The 26,722-nt window shown below is 44.5% G+C and overlaps 1 long non-coding RNA gene across 1 annotated transcript; it reads right to left on the bottom strand.

Moving 5' to 3' along the window:
* Positions 1-715: 715 nt before the first annotated feature.
* On the bottom strand, positions 716-25,939 carry LOC140678987 (uncharacterized). Its single transcript, XR_012050570.1, has 4 exons — positions 25,875-25,939; positions 16,833-16,958; positions 818-1,000; positions 716-742 (listed from the first exon to the last, which is right to left on the bottom strand). It is a non-coding gene; the product is annotated as an uncharacterized lncRNA (long non-coding RNA).
* Between the last annotated feature and the right edge of the window lie 783 nt (positions 25,940-26,722).

Below are 26,722 nucleotides of genomic sequence, written 5' to 3'. Positions count from 1 at the left end.
GGGTGAGGAATTTTAGTGTCTATTAGAGTGGAGGCCAATAAATGCTAATAAATACTACTGTAAAAATGTTTATTGTGAATTCACCATAAATTACTGGATAATAATTGCAATACTTTCACCGCAATATTTACAGTATTTTACTATAAAGTTAAATGTTGTGAAATATAAGGGTAATGTAATTTTTACAGTAGTTTGTTGTAAGGTAACACTACGTTTGCATTACAGTATTTAGCTGTGAAATGATGCTGTTAAATACTGTGAGATATAAGGGTACTGTATTTTTTACAGTAACTTCTTCAAAATTACAGTACATTTTGATCACAGTATTTGTGTTTAATAATACTGTTAAATGCTGTGAAATCCTGGTAAATCTTTACAGCGAAGCAGTTAGTTCTCATCCACGTTTTAATATAAGAGATTTATTTTATATCCACATGCCCTGCAGCACACGAGTCAAACTCAAGGCCTGGGGGCCCGAGGTGGCCCGCCACATTTTATATGGCCCGCAAAAGCTTGGAAATAACATGCGACAATGAATAAATGTATCTTTTTCTAACTAAATGCTTTCCCGTTTGACAGAAAAAAAAAAAATGCAACAAATATTCTAAAAAAAGTTAATATTAAACAATAATTCAACAAATATTATCATACATTCCAAACAATTTTTTGCTGAAATATTAAGAAATATTCAAATATCTGCTTGACTTATGATCTCAAAGCAAGTTATCCATCAAATTGTACGCTGTAAAAATGGCAATATATTTGAGGTTAATTTTTTTTTTTCCCATTGACAATCTTGCTTCATGTGGAGGAGTACCTCGGAGTCTTGTTCACGAGTGAGGGAAGAGTGGATCGTGAGATCGACAGGCGGACTGGTGCGGCGTCTTCAGTAATGCGGACGCTGTATCGAGCCGTTGTGGTAAAGAAGGAGCTGAGCCGGAGGGCAAAGCTCTCAATTTACCGGTCGATCTACATTCCCATCCACACCTATAGCCATGAGCTTTGGATTATGACCGAAAAGACAAGATAACGGGTACAAGCGGCCAAAATGAGTTTCTTCCGCCGAATGGCGGTGCTCTCCCTTAGATATAGGGTGAGAAGCTCTGTCGTCCGGGAGGAGCTCAAAGTAAAGCCGCTGCTCCTCCACATCGAGAGGAGCCAGATGAGGTGGTTCGGGCATCTGGTCAGGATGCCGGGAAGGCTATGTCTCCCGGCTGGCCTGGGAGCTGGAAGAAGTGGCTGGGGAGAGGGAAGTCTGGGCTTCTCTGCTTAGGCTGCTGCCCCCGCGACCCGACCTCGGATAAGCGGAAGAAAATGGATGGATGGATGGAGTAATACACCTAAAAACATTTTACCCTAGAAAACAGTGGTACTGTTTTTCCATAAAAAGTAAAATACTGTAAGAACCATCATAAATTTTACGGTGAAATTCTGGCAACTGAGCTGCCAGTTTTTTTACCCTGAAAGCTATGTTTTTTGTGGGGGGTTTAACAGTGTACGCTTCAAAATATATAATAATCAAATGCATTGGAAAGTGTGTAATATTATCACGAGGCGAATCCTCATACATTTATACTCATATATTATTCACTGTTACAAGCGGCCCTCTGAGGGCAGCCATAACGATGATGTGGCCCTCAATGACCCTTGCCTTGACATACAGCGAAACCGTGTTTTAATTAATGTAATTTGATCAACAACACTACACTACACTGTAGTGAAATTCTCCTTTTTAAATAATACATTTGTTGTAAAGCAAAAAAAAACAAAAACTCTTGAAGTGAGGTGAATTCTCCCACACGGACGCCGTGTAGAGAAAAGGCAGGAAGTGTGTGCCTTTTGATTTGGAGTATAAAAGTAAATAATATTTGTACATCTAACACATACTCGAAGTGAATGAGCAGCCCCTGAATGTGTTTCTATGAGCAAGTGGAGAGCTCTACAGACTTTAAAGCCGGGGCCCAATTAAGCCTCGCCTCATCGGGAGAGGCAGAGAAGCTGAAAGCTGAATACATAAGATAATGCAGTCGCACTGAAGCAGCCGGCTCGCTCACTGTAAAATTAGAGCGGGAAGAAAAAAAATCTTGATGAAGAGAGAAGAAAAGACGAGGGAGAAGAAGAAGTTCCATTGGGCAGATTCCCTTTGAAACCGTTTAACCAAATTTAGCTATTCATATTCAACACAATTAATGGCGGTCCTTTCTTGTTCAGACGGCACATCATAACGGGCAGAGGCGACGAGGGAGAAGAGGATTTCTTTCTCGCTCCAAATTGTAGCCAATTTAAGGACAAAGCTGCACCCTCCACTTCCCCAGAACAAGAGTCACGCTCATAAAAGACTGACAGTCGACATCCAAATCTCATTCAAGGACGCAATTTCCAAATGGTAATCATAATCTGCAGATGTTGGCCACTGATACACTCATTTATCTATTTGTGTAGTGGAGGGGCTGCCTGTGCTTATTTGGACAGTGTGTGAAATGTGAAGCTTATACACATCATGGAAAGTCTGCAGCATCTCAGTCTGCTGTGTGTTGCACACACACACACACACACACACACACACACACACACCGTGTATCTTCATTGCTTTTTCTGTAAATTCTCTCTTTTCTCCCTGGGTCATTTTTGAGTGCCTCGAATGTGTCATCAGACATTGGTTTGCATTTGAACTTGAGAGGGGAAAAAAATAAATACTTGACAGAAAGCTGTATGAAAAGAGGATACAGATTTTTTTTGGGGAGGACATTTTTGCACAGCTGCTTCAAATGAGGGATAGGTGTAGATTCAAAGAAACCCACTAACGTGTGTGTGTGTGTTTCTGTTTATTTCCCTTTCCTCTTTAAGGCAGATGGAGGCGAGCACAAGGCCACGGCTCACTCATCCTTGTACTGAGATACTGAGTGCAGTGAAAGAGAAATTGCATGGCTGAATGAATTCTGAGATTGCTACCATTCAGACAAATTCAACAAAGATAAGCCATTCTAGCATTTTTACACACCAAATGCATGCTGGCGCTCAAGTCAAAATATTTTGGGTGGCGACATTAATTGCAAGGCTTTCTTTTGATACAATACGCAATTACAGTGCCGGGCTCAGCTGGTGAATTGGACGACTTACAGTGGATTTAAAGGAAATGTGTGGAAGCGGATGCAAGTTGTTTTGCCTCTTCTGTATTCATTTAAAAATATGGTCAATATTGTTAGTAGCTATTGCAGGTGTTTATATTACATTGTTTACCTTCATTTGTTTGTTACATGTTGATTTTATCATTTGTTGTTTTATCATTATATATTAATAATGATTTTATCTATATACTGTAGAGCAGGGGTCCCCAACCTTTTTTGCACCAGGGACTGGTTTAATGTAGGCATTATTTTCAGGGACCGGCCTTCCTCGTGTGGCGGACAAATACGCGTATAGCAAATAAGTGCATGAAAAATGAATACATGAAACAACCCACCATAACGTTGAATTAGTGGGAGCCCCTGGCCTTTTGCCTTTGCAAAAAATCTCTCCATAGACTTTTGTTTTGAACTCATTTTTGCTAGTAGTAGACTTGTATTTGGCTTTAGTATCTGAGGGTTATTGGTGATACATCACATTCAAGGACAAGAGCATGGATATATAATAAAGCTGCAAATACTTGCCATTAGTTACAATAGATTCCTGTCTATTTCCATTCTAAAAGTTATGTATTCCAATTTTGTGCAATATTTAAGTTAAGTTAAAGTTAAAGTACCAATGATTGTCACACACACACTAGGTGTGGTGAAATTTGTCCTCTGCATTTGACCCATTCCCTTGATCACCCCCTGGGAGGTGAGGGGTACAGTGGGCAGCAGTGGTGCCGCGCCCGGGAATCATTGTTGGTGATTTAACCCCCAATTCCAACCCTTGATGCTGAGTGCCAAACAGGGAGGCAATGGGTCCCATTTTTTATAGTCTTTGGTATGACTCGGTCAGGGTTTGAACCCACAACCTACCGATCTCAGGGCGGACACTCTAACCACTAGGCCACTGAGTATGTATGTTTCATATGTAAATACACTAATGTTAGCTTTTTTTGCTCCAATCTTCCATGCGTAAATACATGTGTTATTGCTAACTGCTTGTAATAGGACTGTATGCAATAATACCAGCACTTTAACTTACCGTATTTTCCGCACTATAAGGCGCACCGGATTATTAGCCGCACCTTCAATGAATTACATATTTCATAACTTTGTCCACCAATAAGCCGCCCCGGACTATAAGCCGCGCCTACGCTGCGCTAAAGGGAATGTCAAAAAAACAGTCAGATAGGTCAGTCAAACTTTAATAATATATTAAAAACCAGCGTTCTAACAACTCTGTTCACTCCCAAAATGTACGCAAATGTGCAATCACAAACATAGTAAAATTCAAAATAGTGCAGAGCAATAGCAACATAATGTTGCTCGAACGTTAATGTCACAACACACAAAATAAACATAGCGCTCACTTTCTGAAGTTATTCTTCATTCGTAAATCCTTCGTCTTCGGTGTCCGAAGTGAAAAGTTGGGCAAATTTACGATCCACTGGCAGATGTTGGCGTCGTCTGGCGCTGCCTCCTCGTCTTAGTGAAGGTGTGTTCGCCTTCTGTCTTCCATTGTTCCCACGCAGTTAGCAGTCTAGCTTCGAATGCCCTGTTGACACCAATATCTAGCGGCTGGAGGTCTTTTGTCAATCCACCCGGAATGACGGCGAGTATTGAATTAAGCGCGTAAGCGTGTCTCTCAATGTGCTGTTATGAGCTAGCAAATATAACAACTACACTACCCAGCATGCAACGATAGTTACGAGCATGCGCGGTAGCCCTGAGAAGTTCCCAAGCAGTTAGCAGTCTAGCTTCGAATGCCCTGTTGACACCAATATCTAGCGGCTGGAGGTCTTTTGTCAATCCACCCGGAATGACGGCGAGTATTGAATTAAGCGCGTAAGCGTGTCTCTCAATGTGCTGTTATGAGCTAGCAAATATAACAACTACACTACCCAGCATGCAACGATAGTTACGAGCATGCGCGGTAGCCCTGAGAAGTTCCCACGCAGTTAGCAGTCTAGCTTCGAATGCCCTGTTGACACCAATATCTAGCGGCTGGAGGTCTTTTGTCAATCCACCCGGAATGACGGCGAGTATTGAATTAAGCGCGTAAGCGTGTCTCTCAATGTGCTGTTATGAGCTAGCAAATATAACAACTACACTACCCAGCATGCAACGATAGTTACGAGCATGCGCGGTAGCCCTGAGAAGCGTTGTCGTATGCTGGGAGTTCGAATGTGGTTATGAGCACGCTGTGAGAAAACGTTGAGAACTCAGTTAACACGCCTCGTCTGCATTATTTATAATTAGACAGACAACACACTTAATAGGAGCCATTTTGGGGTCTTTACATAAACACACAAATGGAAATGAAACGTCACATATCCCAGCATGCACCGCGCGCTTCTTCTACGGGGAAAAAAGATGGCGGCTGTTTACCGTAGTTGCGAGACCTAAACTTTATGAAAATGAATCTTAATATTTATCCATATATAAAGCGCACCGGGTTATAAGGCGCACTGTCAGCTTTTGAGAAAGTTTGTGGTTTTTAGGTGCGCCTTATAGTGCGGAAAATACGGTACTCGGCCAAAGGAAATGTGTATTTTCTTCCTTCAGCACAATTATTATATGCAACAATTTAGCACTTCTCCATCTTTAACTACTGTGTTCACTTTGTTCTTGATCTGCCCTGATCTTCGGTCATCAACTTGTCACGGACTGCAGATGGAATCTAGCTTTTGGCTACGATTTGGCACCTTTACATTGTATATGTTTATTCATTTGCATTGTCCCATGTAAGAAAGATGTAACAACTATAGCAAATGGCGACTTCCTATCAGGAGTTTTATAATACATCTATGAACAAGCTAATTGGTGTGTCTGTTGGGACCGATGTAAGTTAAGTTGGAGAAAATGTGGCCGTTTATTAATTTCTTAATGTCTATGTGCACCCCGGTAGCAAATGCGTCACGGACCTGTGCCGGTCCCCGGACCGGTGGTTGGGGACCACTGCTGTAGAGAGTCTTTAGGTTTTTTGACAGGTGCTTATAAATTAAACAATTATTATTGTTTTTTATTATTATCATCAAGATAAAGGCTGTCAATCAATTCAATGATTTAATCGTGATTAATCCAATTTTCCATAGTTAACAATTAATTCCAACAACAAAAAAATGTCTTACTAAAATCTACAACTGGAATGGACAATTTGTTTGATTACAGCAATTGTTTGTTTTTAAACATTATGCGTCTTCAATCAGCTCAACACAAAATGGACACAAACACTCTTTTCCGCACACACATTTTCCACCAGTTCTTATGTGCATTAATCATTATGACCCAACCTCTCCCGAGTTCAAACCTTCAGGACAACACCACAGTGTTTTAAGTGATTTATGGTCTTTCTCACCTGTTTAAACTCAGTACGGCGGCCATTCCATTCGTTTTTATAAAGTTAATGAAAGCCGACATTTAATTTGGTTTGTGCGGAAATGTTTTACAAAGTTTAACTTCTAATTGTGGCAAATATATATATATATATATGTATATATATTAGGGCGATTCAATATCGATTCTTGGGGGTCATGATTCGATTATACATCGATTTTTTTCGATTCAACGCGATTCTCGATTCAAAAACGATATTTTTCCGATTCAAAACAATTCTCTATTCATTCAATACATAGGATTTCAGCAGGATCTACCCCAGTCTGCTGACATGCAAGCAGAATAGTAGATTTTTGCAAAAAGCTTTCATAATTGTAAAGGACAATGTTTTATCAACTGATTGCAATAATGTAAATTTTTTTAACTATTAAATGAACCAAAAATATGACTTATTTTATCTTTGTGAAAATATTGGACACAGTGTGTTGTCAAGCATTTTGATAATGATAATGTCAATGAGGGATTTTTAATCACTGCTATGTTGAAATTGTAAATAATATTGATACTGTTGTTGATAATATTCATTTTTGTTTCACTACTTTTGGATTGTTCTGTGTTGTGTTTGTGTCTCCTCTCAATTGCTCTGTTTATTGCAGTTCTGAGTGTTGCTGGGTCGGGTTTGGTTTTGGAATTGGATTGCATTGTTATGGTATTGCTTTGTATTATTTTGTTGGATTGATTAATAAAAAAAAATTAAACTTAAATTAAAAATATATTTTTTTAATAAAAATAGATTTTTGAAAAATGAGAATCAATACTGAATCGTACAACGTGAGAATCGCGATTTGAAATCAAATCGATTTTTTCCCACACCCCTAATATATATATATATATATATATATATATATATATATATATATATATATATATATATGTTCTCTTAAACCACTAATGGTAACATAAATGTGGTAATCTGAAATCTCCTTGTTCATTTCTGTTGTTGTTTGCACACAATGTTCACTCTCTCTCTCATCCTCAGTATGGAGTGCAGCTGGTGCGAGGCAGCAGCACACACCTGACATTAATTAGGAGCAGCCTATTTAACCTGGCTGCTGACGGCCTGTGAGCGCCGGAACTTTGTTACTGCTTGCTACCTGTTGATCTTGCCAGAGAACTCACTAGTTCGTCGTTTGCTCTTCATATCAGGTTTGCCTGTATATTTCCTAGCCTTGTCTAGCGTTTTCATTTTGTACTTTGTTTAGCTATTTACTTCTTTCATGAAGTATGTTTTCCTAGCCTTGTCTAGCGTTTTTAGTTTGTACTTTGTTTTATATTAACTTCTTTCATGAAGTATTTTTTCCTAGCCTTGTCTAGCGCTTTTAGTTTGTGTGTTATCTCTCGTAGTAGTTTTTGTTTACATGGTGTGTTTTGTTGTGTTTACCACCATCGCCTTTATTTTGCTACTTTGTGCTTCCTCCTAAATAAACGGAAGAGCTATTGTACACAATAAGTCTCTGCATCCTTGGGATCCACCCTACCAATTCCTAACAGAAAAGTTCCGGCCAAACTATGGAACCCGCAGAGACAGATGCCTGGAAAAGAGCATTACAAGGCCAGGCTCAACGGATCAACCAGCAGGGGGACCAGCTAGACCACCTGAGTCGAGGTCTACAGGGACTGTCGGAGCATCAAGACACCATGTTGGAGCGAGTCAACATGTTGCTAGCCACTGTTGTACCCACCTCGACCACCGTGCCTGACCAGACATCCGCCCAGCCTACACAACCCGCAAGTACCAGCAACATACGGCTATCCCGACCCGAACGTTTTTCCGGAGAAAGGGAAGACGTAAGACAATTCCTGACTCAGTGTGAACTACATTTCGAGCTAAACGCTTCCGCTTTCACCTCTGAGCGGGCTAAGGTAGCGTTTGTTATCTCCCACCTGTCTGGCCGTGCGGGCACCTGGGCGACTGCTGAATGGAACCGTCAGACCACCTCCAGCTCCACATATGCGAACTTTTCCAAAGCCATGAAGCAAATCTTCCAACGACGACTCCCAGGTAGAGAGGCAGCGAGATCCCTTTTTCGGCTGCAACAGGGTTCACGACGGGTCGCAGATTACGCGATCGAGTTCCGCACCATGGCCGCCGACTGTGACTGGGGTCCCTCGGCGCTGTTGGACGCTTTTTTCCTGGGTCTCGCGGACGAGATTCGTCACATGATGATCCCGCTGTCACTCCCGACGAACCTGGATGATCTCATCGAACTGGCGGTGCAAATCGACTTCCGCCTATTGGAGGAGAGGCGGGATCGACGAGGGAGACAAGCCCCACCTAGCAGCCAATCAGCACCTGCTAGACCTGCCATCTGCAAAACTGAGCAATTCGTTCCCGAAGACACCTCTCCTTCTGGGCAGATAGATGAGCCGATGCAACTGGGAGGTCGTCGACTCACCACTGCCGAGAGGGAACGCCGTTTTCGCCTCCAACTCTGCCTATACTGTGGGGCCGCTGATCACCTCATCTCCCGCTGCAAGGAACTGCCGCGCCCCGCCGCACGGCCAAGAGTGCGCCCTCACTCACCAGAGGACACGTCCACCAGAGGTCGCCGTTCTCCTTCGTTGGCCGCAGGCAGAATGCAGCTAAAAGGTACTCTTTCTTGGTCCAACCAACAAATAGACATTTGCGCTCTCATTGACTCAGGAGCAGATGATAACTTTTTGGACTTTGAGTTCATGAGACTCCATAAGATTCCAGTTGTAAAACTGTATGTGCCCAAGAGGGTGTATTCTCTAGATGGGCGCCTATTAGCCAGTATAACCCACCAGACCCTCCCGCTCAACCTGCGCTTGTCTGGTAATCATTGTGAGAAAACAATTTTTTTTATCGTGCCATCACGGTCCGCGCCTGTCATTTTGGGGATAACCTGGCTACATAAGCATAACCCGCACATAGACTGGCCTCGCTCGGCCATTATTAATTGGAGTGTTACCTGCCACATACATTGTCTTCGTTCCGCAGCAGGATCCCACACACCGCCACCTACCTCCGTTATAGAAAACATAGACTTAACAAACGTGCCCACAAACTACCATGATTTAAAAGCGGTATTTAGCAAGGATAGAGCACTCTCACTTCCCCCCCACCGACCCTACGATTGTGGTATCGATTTGCTAGCCGGCGCGGCTTTACCTTCGACCCGTTTGTACAAGGTGTCTAATACCGAACTCAAAGCACTAGAAGAATACATAAACACATCACGAGCTGCGGGCCTCATTCGTCCTTCTACTGCACCGGTAGCTGCTGGATTTTTTTTTGTCGAAAAGAAGGACAAGTCCTTACGGCCTTGTATAGACTACCGTGCTCTTAATCAGATTACTGTCAAGAATAAGTATCCTCTTCCACTCCTTGATTCTGCTTTTACTCCCTTACAGTCTGCTAAGTTTTTTACTAAACTCGATCTACGTAACGCGTACCATCTAGTTCGCATCCGAGAGGGGGATGAATGGAAGACCGCATTCAACACCCCTCTCGGACATTTTGAGTATTTAGTCATGCCTTTTGGACTTACAAATGCACCTGGTGTTTTTCAGGGTTTTATTAATGACATTTTTCGGGACATGACAGGTCGGTTTCTCTTTGTTTACCTGGACGATATATTAATTTATTCATCAACATTTGACGAACATGTGCAGCAGGTTCGATTAGTCCTTCAACGATTGCTCGAGAATAAACTGTTCGTCAAAGCGGAAAAATGCGAGTTTCACTCTTCCTCCATTCCCTTCTTAGGATTTATCATTGAGGAGGGTAGACTCAGACCGGACCCTGCTAAGGTAAAAGCAGTAGTAGATTGGCCCACTCCAGTTTCCAAGAAGCACCTTCAGAGATTCTTGGGCTTCTCTAATTTTTATCGGCGATTTATTCGTAATTTTAGTCGTGTCGCTGAGCCACTTACGAGGCTAACCTCTACTAAGGTTCTGTTTGAATGGACACCCGAAGCCAATTCCGCGTTCTTGAGGCTGAAAAGATTGTTTACTTCGGCTCCTGTTCTTTGTTACCCTGACCGTTCTCTCCAATTTTTTGTTGAGGTGGACGCTTCTGATTCAGGTGTAGGGGCCGTACTCTCCCAGCAATCTATCTCCGACCAGAAGTTGCACCCCTGTGCTTTCTTCTCTCGTCGCCTATCCCCTGCTGAGAGAAATTATGACATTGGCAACAGGGAGCTCCTGGCGGTCATCTGGGCCCTTCAGGAGTGGAGACATTGGCTGGAAGGGGCGGAGCTACCATTCATCATCTACACGGACCACAAGAACCTGTCCTACTTAAGGACTGCACAGAGACTGAACCCCCGCCAAGCCAGGTGGGCACTATTTCTGACCCGTTTCAATTTTATCATCACTTTCCGACCTGGTTCTCAGAATGGGAAGCCCGATGCCCTGTCCCGTCTCTACTCTTCGTCCTTTGAGAATTCTTCACAGGAACCAATTGTTCCCCATACCCACATCATTGGGGGACTCCAGTGGGACATCGAGCGGCAAGTCTTGGAGGCTCTGAAGTCGGACACATCTCCTCGGGGCTGCCCACCAGGTCGGCTATTTGTGGTTCCTCGGCTTCGTTCCAACGTTCTGGATTGGGCACATGGGTCGAAGATCGCTTGCCATCCAGGTATTCGTCGCACCAGTTTTGTCCTCTCCCAGCGTTTTTGGTGGCCATCCATTCTTGCAGATACAAAGGCGTTTGTGGCAGCATGTCGGATCTGCGCCCGGAACAAGGCATCCCACCAGGCTCCAGCAGGACTGTTACACCCATTACCCATCCCCTCCCGCCCGTGGTCACACATAGCTGTGGACTTTGTCACAGGACTGCCCCCTTCCGAGGGAAATGACACGGTCTTGACCATTGTGGACCGGTTCTCGAAGATGGCCCACTTCGTGGCCCTCCCCAAGCTGCCTTCAGCTCTGGAAACAGCCCAACTAGTAGTGCTCCATGCTTTCCGGCTGCACGGCATACCCACTGATGTGGTATCCGACAGAGGGCCACAGTTTTCCTCGGCTGTCTGGAGGGCATTCTGCAAGTCTCTGGGGGCCTCCCCTAGCCTATCCTCCGGCTACCACCCTCAGAGCAATGGACAGACCGAGCGGACCAACCAAGACCTGGAGGCGGCCATCAGGTGCACATGTCATCAGCAACCCTCAACCTGGTCTGAGAATCTCCCATGGATCGAATACGCTCACAATTCCCTCATTAGCTCCGCCACCGGCCTGTCTCCATTTCACGTCGCCTATGGTTTCCAACCCCCAGTTTTTTCTTCTACCCAACCCAATGCTGACGTTCCATCCGTAACGGCACACCTGCGCCGGGCTCATCAAGCTTGGCGTAACACCAGGGCGGCGTTAAGGAGAACATCGGCCAGGAACCAACTCTTAGCCAACCGCCATCGCACACCAGCCCCACACTACCAGTTGGGACAGAAGGTCTGGTTATCGTCCCGGGACCTACCATTGGCCACCGACTCTAAGAAACTGGCTCCCAGGTTCATTGGACCATACCCCATTGTCAAGATCATCAATCGTGTTGCAGTCAGGCTCCATCTCCCAAAATCTCTCAAGTGCCATCCTGTTTTTCACGTGTCCCGCATCAAACCTGTCGCATCCAGCCCGCTCAGTCCTCCTGAGGTACCGCCTCCTCCACCCAGGCTGGTTGAAGGTCACCCAGCATTTACAGTAAACACCATCTTAGATGTGAGAAGAAGGGGCAGGGGTTTCCAATACCTGGTAGACTGGGAGGGGTACGGCCCGGAGGAGCGGTCATGGATTTCTAGATCGCTTATAATTGACAAGGACTTGATCAAGGAATTTTACGTTCGATTTCCAGACAAACCAGGTAGGCCGCCAGGAGGCGTCCGTTGAGGGGGGGGTACTGTGGTAATCTGAAATCTCCTTGTTCATTTCTGTTGTTGTTTGCACACAATGTTCACTCTCTCTCTCATCCTCAGTATGGAGTGCAGCTGGTGCGAGGCAGCAGCACACACCTGACATTAATTAGGAGCAGCCTATTTAACCTGGCTGCTGACGGCCTGTGAGCGCCGGAACTTTGTTACTGCTTGCTACCTGTTGATCTTGCCAGAGAACTCACTAGTTCGTCGTTTGCTCTTCATATCAGGTTTGCCTGTATATTTCCTAGCCTTGTCTAGCGTTTTCATTTTGTACTTTGTTTAGCTATTTACTTCTTTCATGAAGTATGTTTTCCTAGCCTTGTCTAGCGTTTTTAGTTTGTACTTTGTTTTATATTAACTTCTTTCATGAAGTATTTTTTCCTAGCCTTGTCTAGCGCTTTTAGTTTGTGTGTTATCTCTCGTAGTAGTTTTTGTTTACATGGTGTGTTTTGTTGTGTTTACCACCATCGCCTTTATTTTGCTACTTTGTGCTTCCTCCTAAATAAACGGAAGAGCTATTGTACACAATAAGTCTCTGCATCCTTGGGATCCACCCTACCAATTCCTAACAATAAACACACCTTTGGTGTTCTTGTTATACAGCAGTACCTCAGCTTACAAGCACAATTTGTTGCACAACCAAGCTTTTATTTCCAAACACTTGTATCTCAAATCAGAGGCACCCATTGAAATTAATTTAAATAAATGTAATATGTGCTTCCCAAAACACCACCATTTTAACATGTAACTTTAAAAAAAAAACAAAAAAAAAAACGTTTAAATAATAAATATTGTATGAAAAGCAATACAGTGCATCCGGGAAGGACACTTCATTTTTTCCTCATTTTGTTATGTTACAGCCTTATTACAAAATAGAATAAATACATTTCCTGTCCTCACAATTCTACACATACCACCTCATAATGACGGTGTTGTGACGACCGGGGCGCATGGTGATGCAGGGTTTTGTTCTCCCAGGATGCAACGGACTTCGGACACAGCGTGAAGGTAAAAGAAATGATTTATTTCCGGAATAACTCAGAAGAAACAAAGAAAAGGGTGCTCATAGCACATAAGGTAAAAACTAAGGAAGACTAGCGTGGGAGCTAGCGAGTAACAGAGCCTAGCGTGGAAGCTAACAGGTACAGAGCAAGAACAAAAGTCGTCAACTGTTACAAAAAGTAAACTACGAAGCAAGACAGAATGACAGGGAAGGCCGGCTTAAATAATAATGTCAGTGATGACAAACAGGTGCGCGTCGGGAACAAAGGCGGCAGGTGAAAATAATAAGCAGCCATGGCAACAAACTCAGGTGTACAAAACAGGCACTCAAGGAGTCCAAAATTAACCAAAAACACAAGTATCTTGAAAACGTAAACAAAAAATATGATCCGGGCAGCGGATCATAACAGTACCCCCCCCTTAAGGGACAGATTCCAGATGTCCCCTGGACAAACTAAAACCCCCCAACTATAACAAAGTTCAAGAGTCAAGGGAGGGTGGAGGGAGGATTTGGCGGAGGGTTGCCAGGCCACGTGTCCCCGAATCCACCGGGGACGAGTCAGGTGGCGGCGGCGAATGGAACGCCGCTGCCGGAGGCGAGGCGGGCGACCACGGAAAGGCCACATTCGTGGCTGTTGAGAAGGTGGGCGTGAGTGGCGCCAGAAGTTCAGCAGCCGGAGAGTTCTGCGACTACGTCTCGGGTGTCGCTGCTGTTTGCGCCACTGGCGTCCATACACTAACCTCCGAGAGCGCCACTTGCGCAGCCAGACCACTCGAGGTCGCTGAGACGACGATGAGGGCGAGGAAGGTGGCGGCACCCTGGAAAGGTCCACCGGAGACGAGGAGAGAGCAGACGTCGCCGTGGAAGCAGGAGGAGTAGACGTCGCCGTGGAAGCAGGAGGAGTAGACGTCGCCGTGGAAGCAGGAGGAGTCGACGTCGCCGTGGAAGCAGGAGGAGTCGACGTCGCCGTGGAAGCAGGAGGAGTCGTCGTCGCCGTGGAAGCAGAAGGAGTCGTCGTCGCCGTGGAAGCAGGAGGAGTCGTCGCCGTGGAAGCAGGAGGAGTCGTCGCCGTGGAAACAGGAGGCGTCGTCGCCGTGGAAACAGGAGGTGTCGTCGCCGTGGAAACAGGAGGCGTCGTCACCGTGGAAACAGGAGGCAGCGTCGCTGTCGGCGTGGGCGGAGCAGGCGGCTTGTCTGTCGGCGTGGGCGGAGCCAGAGGCGGAGCAGGCGGCTCGTCTGTCGGCGTGGGCGGAGCCAGAGGCGGAGCAGGCGGCTCGTCTGTCGGCGTGGGCGGAGCCAGAGGCGGAGCAGGCGGCTCGTCTGTCGGCGTGGGCGGAGCCAGAGGCGCAGCAGGCAGCTCGTCTGTCGGCGTGGGCGGAGCCAGAGGCGGAGCAGGCTGCTCGTCTGTCGGCGTGGGCGGAGCCAGAGGCGGAGCAGGCAGCTCGTCTGTCGGCGTGGGCGGAGCCAAGGGCGAATCAGGCAACGGAGTATCTGCGGGTGGTGGATGTCTCAGCTGGACTGCTGGGTTGGCCGTAGGGGGAATCATCACCTGCAGTGCGGAGAGTATACTTCCCAGCTGTCTCTCCAAAGCACCAAGGCGGGCGTCTTGGCGTTCCGCTATGGCGTAGACGCAAGCCCCAAGAACGCCAAACTGTTCCTCCTGTTGTCCAAGTTGTTTGGCCTGTTGGTGCAATGCCCTTTTTACTTGGTCGGTCACTGTGGGGTCTCGTGTGCTTTGCAGCGATGGAGCAGGAGGTGGAGAGGATGGTGTTTGCAGGACCACCAGGGTTGATGGTGGCGTCAGAGTGGCAGGCGTCCGGGCTGTCGTTGTCGTTGCCGTGGAAACAGGTGCTGGTGCGGAAACCAGACTTGGAGTCAGTGCTGGTGTGGGAACCAGACTTGGATTCGGTGCTGGTGCGAGAACCAGCCTTGGAGCAGGTGCTGGGCGTGACTTTGGCGGAGGTGGCCTGGCCGGGGGTTGCGGCTTAGCATGCCGAAGGTCTGGTGGCAGAGGCCGGCATGGAGGTTTGGGCTTGGCTGGGCGCAGCTGTGCCCGCCCACTAGCAAAGCACCCAGTACTAGCCCCCCCCCCCTCAAGAAGCGGATCCCAGACGTGTCTTGTGCAGTCTGGAACAGTCTTTAGGGGTGGGAGGGAGGAGGTGAGGAGGTGGGTAGGCTCCTCCCCTTTTGATTGTCCAAATTGTCTATTCTGCTCTTCAATAGTTGACCAGGAGGGAGAAAACAGAGGAGTGGGTGGAGCTTGAGCCATAGGGGGTGGGGCCAAAGTAATTGGGGCGGAGCTTGAAAAACAGAATGTGACTGGGACTGACTAGACTTATATTTAAAAAAAATGTCCTGATAATGCTTAATTGTAGAATTAAAGTCATTTGGAGGCGGCTGACAGAAAGAGTTGACTGAATTTAAAAAAATGTCTTCGTCTATGACGTCATCACCAGTGGACGGGATGACGTCATCCGCGCGGGTCTCCAGCTGACTGACAGCCCAATCAGTGAACTGTTTGGCAAAGTGAGTGATGGGATTACCAAACATTGGCGGAGGGGAATCCTGGGCTGCTTGGCTGTGTTCCGGAGGGAAGAATTGCGGGGGTGGCGCGTCTCTGTCGCGAGCTGAAGCCGTTTTGTGCGACTTCTGCCTTTTCTGACGCGTGCGAGCGGGCTGAGAGCGGACCTCCCCGGGCCAGATGGAGTCGATCGGGACCAGAACACCTCCAGGTCCCCAAATCATCTCGTCATCTGGATTACAGCGGAGCGTCTCTGCCTCCATCGCTCGGAGGACCATCCACGCACCTTCTTCATCCACCTCCGTCATGTCCGATGCGAGAGAACTTTTTGCTTGCTTCGTACTGTGACGACCGGGGCGCATGGTGATGCGGGGTTTTGTTCTCCCAGGATGCAACGGACTTCGGACACAGCGTGAAGGAAAAAGAAATGATTTATTTACGGAATAACTCAGAAGAAACAAAGAAAAGGGTGCTCATAGCACATAAGGTAAAAACTAAGGAAGACTAGCGTGGGAGCTAGCGAGTAACAGAGCCTAGCGTGGAAGCTAACAGGTACAGAGCAAAAACAAAAGTCGTCAACTGTTACAAAAAGTAAACTACGAAGCAAGACAGAATGACAGGGAAGGCCGGCTTAAATAATAATGTCAGTGATGACAAACAGGTGCGCGTCGGGAACAAACGCGGCAGGTGAAAATAATAAGCAGCCATGGCAACAAACTCAGGTGTACAAAACAGGCACTCAAGGAGTCCAAAACAAACCAAAAACACAAGTATCTTGAAAACGTAAACAAAAAATATGATCCGGGCAGCGGATCATAACAGGTGTGATTTTTTCTTTTTTTTTTTCTTTAATTTTGCAAAGTTATTACAAATAAAAATCACATATACATTTCAGACCTTTGCTCAATAATTTGTTGATGTACCTCTGGTTGGATGGGAAGTGTTGGTTTTCATCCAGGATGTCTCTGTACATTGCTGCATTCATCTTAGTCTAGTCAGGGAGTTGACCAAGAACCCGATGGGCACTCTGTCAGAGCTACAGAATTCCTCTGTGGAGAGAAGAGAACCTTCCTGATGGACAACCATCTCTGCAGCAACCCACCAATCAGGCCTGTATGGTATAGTGGCCAGACGGAAGCCATTTCTTAGTAAAATGTTTGCCAACATGCCCCTGAAAGACTCTCAGACCATGAGAAACATAATACTCTGGTCTGTTGAGACAAAGATTGAACTCTTTGCCAGGTGTCATGTTTGGAGGAAATCAGGCACCCCTCATCACCAGGCCAATACCATACCTACAGTGAAGAATGGTGGTGGCAGCTTATGTTTATTTCTTGTGTACACTGAGTAGACATGTACGTTTGTACAATATATCAACTCTTTATTGCTCTAACGGCACAACCCACACAAAAATATTACTTCAACTGACTGAAAAAGCTCATAACTCAGGGTATGCTCGAAACTTAAAGCTATGTGGGTTTTTTTTCCACATTTAAAAGTCTTCGTAATGGTGGTTCTTTGGTCAACATTGTGCATAGATTTTGACTCTCAAACAACCTTTCACCGCCACAACACATGTCTTCCTTTTTCCGAAATCCTACCCACCAGTCAAAGCCATGACCAGAACCTGTACCCAGCCGCTACATCATTTTTCATCACCGCCAACAGAGTATGTCTTCTGATTTCATTACAGCCCGTCCCCTAATTGTTAAAACACAATCGACCTGAATCAAGCAGTGGAAACGTAGGTTTATCTACGATCAAGTGTGTATCTTTAATTGTTTAAATTAAATTGGCAGTGACCTGGATAGTTGTTTTGGTAGCAGCTTAACTGGCATGTCGCGAGAATGGCAATGCTGTGTTCACGTGATCATGTCTGCGTTGAGAGAGGGTTTATATAGCGCTTTATGGTCTGCTGACAACAAGATTTATTTTCCCCAAATCTTACTCTAGTTTGAATCGCTTTACATATAATTATTTTAGAAGCAAAGTGAGAATGAAAGAGTGAATTGAAAGGTTTTATTGAAAAAATGCGAACTGAAGTCATAAAAATGTATTATTTTCTCAGCACCCCTACGTATCAGTTGTGTGGCGGTCTTATTCACGTGCCTACACTTCGATTGCGTCTTATCTCGGTCACCAATGTTGTATTTTTTAGCGCTTCCATATCAAGTTTACTGAGAGATATAAGTTAGAACTATACGTTACTTTGTATTAAAATTGGCAACAGCGGAGAATCCGTGTGCATTTTTGAGCCAGTCTGCCCCACAACAAGGGGATAGAGAAAAAGAAGGAATTTATTGACAGACTCATGCAAAGCTCTTTGGGTAAATCTTTACCATATATGGAGATAGCCACTGATGTAACATATGGGACGGATAACAAATGGCTGGTTTGAAGGAAGTATGAAGGAAGGTAAGATTGCTTTATAAATATTCTCGCAATGCCTCCTCGGTTTGATTTCAAACTGAGCTCAACAGAGCCCAAATGCACAACAGAAGATACCAATGGGTAATAAAAGTTGGTTTTGCATATTAGGGCCCCTTTAAATCATAAACAAATCTGAGAAACAGAAGAAGTAGTAAATTATTTTAAAAATGCTATTGACGTGCACATAAATACTTATTCAGATCTGGTGAAGCATCCACTGGTGATGTCATAAGCTGTTTTGGCATAACGGTGATAGTCCTTGACAACAAAATCAGTGATTGAGTTCCAGGTTGAATGATGACTATTCTGCGACTGTTTTAAATGTTTCCTAAAAAGCTTCTGTGTGAACGCTTGCCTTGTGTGAGGGTTGTCTATGGACGTTGTTGGCATCTGGCTGTCTTTGTTGACTCCCTCCAGCCAATTTTTCCTTGCTGATAGGATGCCAGCCTCTGTTTGAAACAATGGCTGCTCGTGCTCCTTTCAATAGTGCCAGGCCAATCAAAAGGCAAAGGGAAGACAAATGGGACCGTGCAGCTGTCCTCCAAACAAAATGAAGCACTTCCGGGGGCCACTGGGAGGGGTCGGTGCTCTGGATGCGCCCGTAAATGAACCTTTGTGCTCCCCTAGAAAAACCTTCACCCACCCACCACTTGTGACTACAAATCACTCATTTACCTTCAAACTCCTCCCACTTACTACACTTTCTCAGTCATTCAATTCCTCTCTCACCCCGGCTGGACAGACATGTGGTCTTTAAAGGGGAAGAAAAGGCATGCTTTTACAAATAGATGGAATGGCTTCAGTATCTCCTTACCGTGCCACAGCAGTCTGGCAGGGTCTAAATTTTAATATTCTCTGCAGCCATTCCTTAACGTTCTATTTAGGCCTACAATAGAGAATGAAGAGGATCTGGCCCTGCGCTTCCTCTGATCATGCTCTGTAACCAAGAAAACACATCTGAATGGCATCCTGCCTGGTACACAATAGAGAAATAAATTACCTCCTATGTGATGAACAGTCACTTGGTCTCAATAGGAGCAATCGACAGTCCTTCCTGGTTTTTGTGATGTCGCAATCGCGCCAATTCACACAAATTCAACCAATCCCCGCAAATTATGTGTGGCCTCAAAACGGAATCCAATGCCAGTAACTTCCCCGCACCAATCAGCTTCAATTTTGCCTATCTGTCTCTGAGCAACACTAATTGGCACGTCAACCTAAGTTTGTTTCTTGTGTAGACGAAGCAAGAACAGAAACATATAACAATAGATCAATTATTTATTACTCAATTGGCACTAATGTCCTGCATAGCTCAGAGCTACTTCATGTACCTGCCCACAGCACTAAGACTTCTGGGTAATGTAGTATACAAACATTTAGCAACACGCCAGCATACTCACTTCCTAGTTTACACGTATTAATATATGTATTCAACATTTATTTCTAGGATAAGACAATTAAAAACAGATTTTCATTTTCAATGCTGACCTGGCAAACTGGCAGCATTTACATGACAGAGATGTTGAAGTGAGATGATAATCTCTCATACTCTCTCATTTACTGCCATTAGTGTGTGAATGTGTGTGTGAATGGGTGAGTATCATTCCGGGTATAGTAAAGCGCTATATAAACGCAGATCATTTATTATTTACGGTATTTTTGTGACTATAAAGTGCACTTAAAATCTTTTCATTTTCTCAAAAATCAACAGTGTGCCTTATAACCTGCACCTAATAGAATATAATAGAATAGAATAGAAAGTGCTTTATTGATTCCTAGGGGAAATTCAGCAAATGTAAGGAATAATTCTGGTTGTGCTTACTGACCTTGAAGTAATTTTATTTGGTACATGATGTAATGATAAGTGTGACCCGTAGATAGCAGTCACACATAAAATATATGTGTGGACGCCTGTTCAATAAATGACGCTAGCAAGTACTGGTAAGCAAGAAAGATGTAAAGGTTGATGTTTCATTGAGAATAAAGAAGATTTCACACGGCGCTCAAAAATCTGTCAAATATGTTTCAGTGTGAGTTTGTTAAGCTACGAAGCCGCAGCGCTTGATGGATCGTTGGATCATTACGTTTACAGTAGTCAGACGTACTGTGCTTCAACATACAGGTATTATGATGGTGTGTGCGTGTATAAGGACCCCAAAATGGCACCAATTAGGAGACATATTATCTGGCGTTTTTGTTTTAACCTATTATGCAAAACTAACTTTTCTGCTTTTCTGGCCAGGATCTTCAGCTCTCACTGGATCGGTTCGCAGGCGAGTGTGAAGCGACTGGGATGAGAATCAGCACCTCCAAGTCCGAGTCCATGGTTCTCGCCCGGAAAAGGGTGGAGTGCCATCTCCGGGTTGGGGAGGAGATCTTTCCCCAAGTGGAGGAGTTCAAGTACCTCGGAGTCTTGTTCACGAGTGAGGGAAGAGTGGATCGTGAGATCGACAGGCGGATCGGTGCGGCGTATTCAGTAATGCGGACGCTGTATCGATCTGTTATGGTGAAGAAGGAGCTGAGCCGGAAGGCAAAGCTCTCAATTTACCGGTCGATCTACGTTCCCATCCTCACCTATGGTCATGAGCTTTGGGTTATGACCGAAAGGACAAGATCACGGGTACAAGCGGCCGAAATGAGTTTCCTCCGCCGGGTGGCGGGGCTCTCCCTTAGAGATAGGGTGAGAAGCTCTGCCATCCGGGGGGAGCTCAAAGTAAAGCCGCTGCTCCTCCACATCGAGAGGAGCCAGATGAGGTGGTTCGGGCATCTGGTCAGGATGCCACCCGAACGCCTCCCTAGGGAGGTGTTTAGGGCACGTCCGACCGGTAGGAGGCCGCGGGGAAGACCCAGGACACGTTGGGAAGACTATGTCTCCCTACTGGCCTGGGAACGCCTCGGGGTCCCACAGGAAGAGCTGGACGAAGTGGCTGGGGAGAGGGAAGTCTGGGCTTCCCTGCTTAGGCTGCTGCCCCCGCGACCCGACCTCGGATAAGCGGAAGAAGATGGATGGATGGAACTTTTCTGCTGCTGCCACATGAGTATGAATGTTGTCTGTCTATCTGTGTTGGCCCTGCGATAAGGTGGCGACTTGTCCAGGGTGTACCCCGCCTTCCACCCGAATGCAGCTGAGATAGGCTCCAGCACCCCCCACGACCCCGAAAGGGACAAGCGGTAGAAAATGGATGGATAATCCGGTGTGCCTTAAAATGGATGGATAATCCGGTGTGCCTTGTGTATGAAAATAGACCCCTTCATCGACAATGTGCCTTATAATCTGGTGCGCCTTGTGTATGAAAATAGACCCCTTCATCGACAATGTGCCTTATAATCTGGTGCGCCTTATTGTCCGAAAAATATGGTACTAATAAATATCGGTTCTCAAATGCTTTTGAACGTAAATGAATGATTGAGATGAACAAACACTTTTTAAACGGAGAAAGTCTGCAAAATCCTGGACAGACTGAATTAGAAATAACAATTTTGTTTGTTCTTTCTAAAACAAAAGGCAATTTTATTGTGAGGGCAACTATTTTGGGTGTTCCGTAAAATCTGTGGATTTGTTTAGTATCCAGGCTTGACTGGGTCTTTGTAGTCACATGGAGCTCTTTAAAAACACCCAACACATAAGTCATGGTAAGATCCAAATACTATGTGCCAAACAGCATGTGCAAACTATAAAATTGTGTGTACTATTAATGGGCGTGTTGTGGATAATCTACTAAGACAGAGTGTTCAATTGATAACAAGTTTCAAAAGTGGTGGAGACTACCTTATTTAAATGTGATTTCACCATGGATACACTTATTTACTGCACATTCACTTAATCATCATGCTCCAATACCTGTGCCATTTTGTTATGTTTTGAAACATGCATCGGACATTTTTCTGGGCATTTTAGAAGCAGTTATGCAGTGCATCTACGAAGAAGCTTTTTAGCGTGCTAAATGTGCGGCCTGGGAGATTCTGGCACTAAATGTGAGTGTTTGTTGGAATGTTCCAGACACTAGAAAATGTATATTACAGGAAGTTTTTTTAGGATGAAATAACTAACGCATTAAAAAAAACAACCGAAACCAAAACGTATCAATTGCATTTGTTCAAATAAGTCTCCTGAGTCATCCAGCAGCTATAAAATTATAAAATGATGTTGCTGAATAGCTGTAATTGTCATGATCCGTGGTCCGGACCATGTTTTTGTTATATTCTGTTAGTTTTGGACTCTTTTAGTTCCTGTTTGACACCTGAGTTTGTTTTAGTTACCATGGCTGCTGATGATTTCCCCCTGCCTCTGGAGTTCGGGACGCGCACCTGCTTCTAATCAGAGAACTATTTAAGCCTGCCTTTGCCAGTCAGTTGTCCTGGCGTCATTATTGGTTTCATGCCACAGTTTCGTGTTTGTTCTATGCCATAGTTAATGCTATTGGTTTCATGCCACAGTTTCGTGTTTGTTCTATGCCATAGTTAATGCTATTGGTTTCATGCCACAGTTTTGTGTTTGTTCTATGCCATAGTTAATGCTAGTTGTTTCATGCCACAGTTTCGTGTTTGTTTCATGCCACAGTCTCGTGAGGTTCATGTCTATAGTTTCATGTCCTAAGTTTTTGCCTTAGCTTCCGCGTGCGATAGGCATGCTTGCCTTCGGGTTGTTTTCTGTTTTGTACCTCGTTGAGTGTTTCTTAAAATTAAATCATGTTCCTACCTGCAAGTCCTGTCCGGAGTGATCCGTTTGCATCCCGGGGGAACAAACCTCGCAGCAAGCTGCGACTCCCCCGTCGTGACAGAATGACGCCAGGACGACTGACTGGCAAAGGCAGGCTTAAATAGCCCTCTGATTAGAAGCAGGTGCACGTCCCGAACACCAGAGGCAGGTGAAAATCAAAAGTAGCCATGGTAACTAAAACAAACTCAGGTGTCAAACAGGAACTAAAAGAGTCCAAAACTAACAGAACATAACAAAAACATGATCCGGACCACGAATCATGACAGTCATGTCTAATCATTTTTATTTTTGACAGTCCATATATGTTGACAAGAATACATAAGACAGAGCTTCAGAGCCTTCTTTCTCACAGCTGTGTCTGCGCAACTGCCAGTTTGTACATCCTTTCTAGAAATACTAAATAAGACGCAAAACAGCGGCCGTAGAACAATTTTAGTCTTGATAAATCACACAGCATGTACAAAATATTAATATTTGCATTTTCTCCTATTGTGGGCGTTCTGATGATCAGTATATATGCTGTGTGTTCATGAAGACAGACACACTAAATGGATGGCGCTCCTTATTTTTCTCACTTACGAGACACAATCTTGTGCGCACAAGTTTGGTAGATCCACTTTGTGTGTGCTAACAAGTTTGCATGTATTAAAACACATGCAAACTTTAGTGCGTCATGCCCTTAGTGTCAACTTTTAAGTCTGTGTGGTATAAAATGATTAAAAGATCAATAAAATGTTTATTTTCCAATTTTGGGGGGAATTAAGGTTACAAGGAACACTTAAAACATTGATAATAAATTCATAAAATCACAAGTTGATTCTATTGAATCGACCAGAACATGTTATAAAATAATTTACACATATTTTTCAACTGATGTATTGGCATTTCTTTAGGTCAGTGCTTCTCAAAAATGTTCTGTTACGTCCCCCCTAGGAAAAAGACAATATTTTGCGCCCCCCCACTCTCCACCGTGACATTAAATAGGATCATTTGTCCATAAAATTGTTATACCTATACCTCTGCATAACATTGTAAGCTTATTAACATTAAAGGAAACTGTCAATGCGTGGACTTTGGGGTTTGTTTTCTTGGAATGCAAAGGAAAGTTGGAGCGGGCAAGGCGTGAAGGTAAGGACATATTATATTATTACTATAAAAAAGGAACAAAAGGCGTGCACAAAACGAAAGCACAAAAACTTGGCTAATGAAACAAAAACTTGCACAAAGGCAGAAACTATGAACATGAAGCAAAACTTGTTAACTGTGACATGAAAAAATAAAACTTACGTGGCATGGCAAGAAGCATAACTATGAACAGGCATGAGTTTTAGAAGTAGCATGGCATGAAGTGAGCAGAGGTAATGTCGCCAGGCTGACTTCCTGGCAACAATAGGCTTAGATAATACAGACATGATTTGTGACAGGTGCGCGAGTGCAAAACGTAAGATAGGTGAAACTAATGAGTAGTCATGGTGACAAGGCAAGGGAGTGAAAACAGGAACTAAAAAGTGTCCAAAAACCAAGCAGAACATAACTAAACAAAAACATGATCAACAGACATGACAGAAACAACACACCAGTTTTTCCTTGTCTCCCACCGTGGTTACAGTGAAGCCAAGTGCTATATACGCTTCATCATATTCTGGTATGGCAAAAAAACACATGCGCAACCAAGGCATCGCATTGGACTGCTTTAGGTGCAAATATCACAGAATACATTTCACATTTAAATCGATACTGGTACCCGGGTATTGATACTGGTACTCAACAGTACCAATTGTTTGTACTTTTGTGTGTGTTCATGTGGTAAAAGATGTTTATTTGCGTAATAATTAAATCTTAAAATGATTAAATAATTCTATTGAATCAACTTGTGATTGTATGTATTTGTTATCAATGTTTTAAGTGTTCCTTGTAACCTTAACCTCAATGCATTGCAACCTTTGCCAAAAATGTTTAGAAAAAAATACCGCCAATTCAGGCATTTTCGGCCACAACAATATACAAAAAAAGCCTGTAAAATCTTGGAGGGACTGAAATAGGACTAAAAATCATTTGTTCCTCCCTGAATAAAAAGCCTTTTTATCGCCAGGACAACTACGCAGGAGTCCACTTGAAAACTGTGGATTTGTTTTGTATCCAGGCTTGACTGTGTCTTTGTAGTCTTTAAAAAAAAACACCTTACGCCATGCCATGCCAACTTTGTCTGCCAAAGAAAGGTCACCCGCTATTTACATCCCCTGCACATATGGAAGCACACACACACATATAGTCTGGAGAATTCATCTCGTTGACCAGTCGATTATGTGATAGGGTGCCGTGACAAAGGCTGAGCATGTTGCTAACACGTTCCCTGTCAGCACAGGGGCTGCATGTGGGCTGACACAAAGCCTCATTAAAATACATACAGAGCCGGTGCTGCTCCAGTGGGTGGGAAAGATGCTCCATCAAGATGTCGTTATAACAAGGCTATCTCCACCCACTGGCATGTATCTCACCAGCACTGTCCTCCCCCACGCCTGGACGACACAATGGCTGCCTCCTTTATAGCCGATGTGGCCCGTTCCCTCCATTCCCCGGCGAGGTCAGGGCCTAATCCTCAGGGAGTTCTCACATTGTGTTTTAGCAAACCGGGGTCAAACTGTTTCAAATGAGGTGGTTTAGTTAAACATCTATTTAGCAGGCGCTTGATTTATGTGCAAAGCTGTTGTGCTCAGCTGTTGTGCGCGACACCGGGCTGCATGTTCTACAAGTACGCATCACCATAAACTTAAAATACCACCGTGCAACATCTGCTTAAATAATGCACACTGACCCCGCGTTCACCTCCACGTTTGTCCACGTACACCCGCAGTCCTGCATCTCGTCTGTTATCTTCTCCGCCGCGGAGAGGCACTAGCTGGGCAAAAGGGGGCGGGGGATGAGGAATTAAAGACTAAAAGTTGAAAGTCGGGGCTGTGTTGTCGCCACTTCCATGTAGGCACACTGCCCTGTTAGTGAGGCGGAAATTCAAAGAGAGCTGGGATGCAACAACAATCACGCAACCTCCCGCTGTGAGAAGACATTTCCAATGGTGGCCCGGCGCTTTGATACAGTTCTTGTGATCCGGGCTGGCCATGCTTGGAGAATGCACATACACACACACACACACACACACACACACACACACACACACACGCACACAGAGCGCAATCGCCATTAGATATCATCTAATGGTGTTTTTCTAAGTTTCACAATGCACATTGATGATGCTGAAAATTGCACCTTTTATTTCAAATCATTTGACAACATATGCATGCACAACCAAAAGCAGCCTATTAAGGATTTGAATGCACAAGTTTGATTACCATTTACCATGTAACAATTTTTTTGATTAAAGTTGTTGCCTAATATGTGTTAAATTAGAGGTCAAGTGAGTTACTTATCAAGGAAAGTAACTCCAGTCGTCCATCGCCACGTCACGCTTCAAATATTGTGACTTCACTCATTGCATAACAAATAAAAAAAATTAAAAAATAAAAAATAAATAAAAAATATATATATCAGGGCTGTCAAGTGATTTTTTAATCAAATTAATCACACTCTTGAACTGTGATCAATCATGGTTAATCACAGGTTATTATTTGCTTGTGTAACCAACTTGTGAAGTGAAGTGAAGTGAAT

This window comes from Nerophis lumbriciformis, linkage group LG08 (assembly GCF_033978685.3).
Source record: "Nerophis lumbriciformis linkage group LG08, RoL_Nlum_v2.1, whole genome shotgun sequence".
NCBI classification, from domain to species: domain Eukaryota; kingdom Metazoa; phylum Chordata; class Actinopteri; order Syngnathiformes; family Syngnathidae; genus Nerophis; species Nerophis lumbriciformis.
This window is presented reverse-complemented; position numbering and strand designations above follow the sequence as displayed.